Source organism: Oncorhynchus keta, unplaced genomic scaffold, assembly GCF_023373465.1.
Source record: "Oncorhynchus keta strain PuntledgeMale-10-30-2019 unplaced genomic scaffold, Oket_V2 Un_contig_6587_pilon_pilon, whole genome shotgun sequence".
In the NCBI taxonomy this organism is placed as follows: domain Eukaryota; kingdom Metazoa; phylum Chordata; class Actinopteri; order Salmoniformes; family Salmonidae; genus Oncorhynchus; species Oncorhynchus keta.
This window is the reverse complement of record NW_026288944.1, coordinates 30,001-35,000: the sequence shown is the minus strand read 5'-3', so window position 1 is coordinate 35,000 and position 5,000 is coordinate 30,001. Positions and strand designations below refer to the sequence as shown.

Genomic DNA, 5,000 nt, shown 5'->3' with positions numbered 1-5,000 from the left:
GGGACCTGGCCCTGCACAGACGCAGACACACACTGATCTGAGGAGGGACGGAGGGACGGAGGGACGGACGGACGGACAGACACTGATCTGAGGAGGGACCTGGTCCTGCACAGACACACACTGATCTGAGGAGGAGGAGGGACCTGGCCCTGCACAGACGCAGACACACACTGATCTGAGGAGGGGGGACCTGGCCCTGCACAGACGCAGACACACACTGATCTGAGGAGGGACGGACACATGGACGGACAGACATGACACTGATCTGACTAGGGACGGAGGATGGAGGGACGGACAGGGGACGGACAGACACTGATCTGAGGAGGGACCTGGAGGACAGCAGACAGACACTGACTGAGGAGGACAGACAGACAGACAGACAGGACAGGACGACAGACACTGATCTGAGGAGCAGATTATATATATATCCACTAGACCTGGTCCGACAGACAGACATATATATGATCAGACACACAGAGCAGCAGACAGAGAGGGACTGTTGTACCTGTGTTCGATGGGTCAGTAGACAGAAGTAGGTCCACTAAGACTGAGAACTTCATTCAACATGTTTTAAACTCGGAAGAACAAGTGTCCAAGTACCAAAATGCTTTGTCGAATGTATTTTATTCTGTTTTCCATACAAATTAAACTGTGAATTAAATGTATACTACAATACACGTGTCAAATGTTAACATTATATTAATTTATTAATTTATTGTCCTATAATCTCTGAATTCTCTTAATTACATTTCAAAGAATATATATAATAATAATAATAATAATAATATATAAGAATATATATATATCATTGTCCGTCCTAGTGTATATATATATATAGAATCTGCTGCCCCCTAGTATGGCACAGCAGTATATATATATAGGAGGCAGCAGATTATATATATATCCACTAGGGGCCAGCAGATTATATATATATATATCCACTAGGGGGCAGCAGATTATATATATATCCACTAGGAGACAGCAGATTATATATATATCCACTAGGGGACAGCAGATTATATATATATCCACTGAGGAGATTATATATATATCCACTAGCAGAGATTATATATATATCCACTATTATATATATATCCACTAGGGGCAGCAGATTATATATATATCCACTAGGGACAGCAGATTATATATATATCTAGGAGGGGGGACAGCAGATTATATATATATCCACTAGAGACAGAGATTATATATATATCCACTAGAGACAGATTATATATATATCTAGATTATATATATATCCACTAGGACAGCAGATTATATATATATCCACTAGGACAGATTATATATATATCCACTAGGACAGAGATTATATATATATATCCACTAGGGGGACAGCAGATTATATATATATCCACTAGCAGACAGCAGACATATATATATCCACTAGAGGGGGAGACAGCAGATTATATATATATATATCCACTAGGACAGCAGATTATATATATATCCACTAGGGGGCAGATTATATATATATCCACTAGATTATATATATATCCACTAGAGATCCACTAGGACAGACAGCAGATTATATATATATCCACAGATTATATATATATCCACTAGACAGCAGATTATATATATATCCACTAGGATATTATATATATATCCACTAGACAGACAGATTATATATATATCCACTAGGAGGGATTATATATATATCCACTAGAGACAGCAGATTATATATATATCCACTAGGGGACAGCAGATTATATATTGTAGACAGCAGATTATATCCACTAGATTATATATATATCCACTAGGGACAGCAGATTATATATATATCCACTAGGAGACAGAGATATTATATCACTACATGTTATATATACCACTAGGGGACAGCAGATTATATATATATCCAGGGGTACCAAAATGCTATTGGGACAGAGATTATATATATATCCACTATTATATATATATCCACTAGGGGACAAGATTATATATATATCCACTAGGAGGGACAGCAGATTAAATATATACTAGGGGGCAGCAGATTATATATATATCCACTAAGATTATATATATATCCACTAGAGGCAACAGATTATATATATATCAAGCAGATTATATATATATCCACTATTATATATATATCCACTAGTCCAGATTATATATATATCCACTAGGAGACAGCAGATTATATATATATCCACTAGGAGACAGCAGATTATATATATATCCACTAGGGGGCAGCAGATTATATATATATCCACTAGGAGACAGCAGATTATATATATATCCACTAGGAGACAGCAGATTATATATATATCCACTAGGAGACAGCAGATTATATATATATCCACTAGGGGACAGCAGATTATATATATATCCACTAGAGATTATATATATATATCCACTAGGGGACAGCAGATTATATATATATCCACTAGGAGACAGCAGATTATATATATATCCACTAGCAGACAGCAGATTATATATATATATCAGCAGAGATTATATATATATATCACTAGGAGACTAGGAGACAGCAGATTATATATATATCCACTAGATTATATATATATCCACTAGGAGACAGCAGATTATATATATATCCACTAGGAGACAGCAGATTATATATATATCCACTAGGAGACAGCAGATTATATATATATCCACTAGGAGACAGCAGATTATATATATATCCACTAGGAGACAGCAGATTATATATATATCCACTAGGAGACAGCAGATTATATATATATCCACTAGGAGACAGCAGATTATATATATATCCACTAGGGGGCAGCAGATTATATATATATCCACTAGGAGACAGCAGATTATATATATATCACTAGGAGACAGCAGATTATATATATATATCCACTAGGGGACAGCAGATTATATATATATCCACTAGGAGCAGATTATATATATATCAGATTATATATATATCCACTAGGAGACAGCAGATTATATATATATCCACTAGGGACAGCAGATTATATATATATCACTAGATTATATATATATCCACTAGGAGACAGCAGATTATATATATATCCACTAGGAGACAGGATTATATATATATCCACTAGAGACAGCAGATTATATATATATCCACTAGGAGACAGCAGATTATATATATATCCACTATATATATATCCACTAGGCAGATTAGCAGATTATATATATCCACTATTATATATATATCCACTAGGAGACAGCAGATTATATATATATCCACTAGGGGACAGCAGATTATATATATATCCACTAGGAGACAGCAGATTATATATATATCCACTAGGGGACAGCAGATTATATATATATCCACTAGGGCAGATTATATATATATCCACTAGGGAGCAGCAGATTATATATATATCCACTAGGGGATTATATATATATCAGCAGATTATATATATATCCACTAGGGGACAGCAGATTATATATATATCCACTAGGGGACAGCAGATTATATATATATCCACTAGGGGACAGCAGATTATATATATATCCACTAGGGGGCAGCAGATTATATATATATCCAGATTATATATATATCCACTAGGAGGCAGCAGATTATATATATATCACTAGGCAGATTATATATATATCCACTAGGAGACAGCAGATTATATATATATCCACTAGGGGGCAGAGATTATATATATATCAGCAGATTATATATATATCCACTATATATATCCACTAGGGGGCAGCAGATTATATATATATCCACTAGGAGACAGCAGATTATATATATATCCACTAGGAGGCAACAGATTATATATATATCCACTAGGGGACAGCAGATTATATATATATCCACTAGGAGACAGCAGATTATATATATATCCACTAGGGGGCAGCAGATTATATATATATCCACTAGGAGACAGCAGATTATATATATATCCACTAGGAGACAGCAGATTATATATATATCCACTAGGAGACAGCAGATTATATATATATCCACTAGGGGGCAGCAGATTATATATATATCCACTAGGAGACAGCAGATTATATATATATCCACTAGGAGACAGCAGATTATATATATATCCACTAGGAGGCAGCAGATTATATATATATCCACTAGCAGATTATATATATATATCAGCACTAGGGCAGACAGCAGCATTATATATATATCCACTAGGGCAGACAGCAGATTATATATATATCCACTAGGGGACAGAGATTATATATATATCAGCAGCAGATTATATATATATCCACTAGGAGACAGCAGATTATATATATATCCACTAGGAGACACTAGCAGATTATATATATATCCACTAGGGGAGATTATATATATATCAGCAGATTATATATATATCCACTAGGAGACAGCAGATTATATATATATCCACTAGAGACAGCAGATTATATATATATCCACTAGGAGACAGCAGATTATATATATATCCACTAGGAGACAGCAGATTATATATATATATATCCACTAGGAGACAGCAGATTATATATATATCCACTAGGGGACAGCAGATTATATATATATCCACTAGGAGACAGCAGATTATATATATATCCACTAGGAGACAGCAGATTATATATATATCCACTAGGGACAGCAGATTATATATATATCCACTAGGAGACAGCAGATTATATATATATCCACTAGGAGACAGCAGATTATATATATATATATCCACTAGGAGACAGCAGATTATATATATATCCACTAGGAGACAGCAGATTATATATATATCCACTAGGAGACAGCAGATTATATATATATCCACTAGGAGACAGCAGATTATATATATATCCACTAGGAGACAGCAGATTATATATATATCCACTAGGACAGAGATTATATATATATCCACTAGGGGGCAGCAGATTATATATATATCCACTAGGAGACAGCAGATTATATATATATCCACTAGGAGACAGCAGATTATATATATATATATCCACTAGGAGACAGCAGATTATATATATATCCACTAGGGGACAGCAGATTATATATATATCCACTAGGAGACAGCAGATTATAT

At 34.7% G+C, this 5,000-nt stretch overlaps 1 long non-coding RNA gene across 2 annotated transcripts in view; it reads right to left on the bottom strand.

Annotated features, from left to right (window-relative positions):
• LOC127926002 (uncharacterized) overlaps positions 1–249 on the bottom strand; it is a 1,129-nt gene extending 880 nt beyond the window's left edge. For both annotated transcript variants that reach the window (XR_008123043.1, XR_008123044.1), the window contains exons 1-2: positions 144–249; positions 1–5 (exon numbers count right to left, since the gene is read on the bottom strand). The exon at positions 1–5 is cut by the window's left edge and continues 183 nt beyond it. This is a non-coding gene — a long non-coding RNA (uncharacterized LOC127926002). The remainder of the gene's footprint in view (positions 6–143) is intronic.
• Positions 250–5,000: the final 4,751 nt, after the last annotated feature.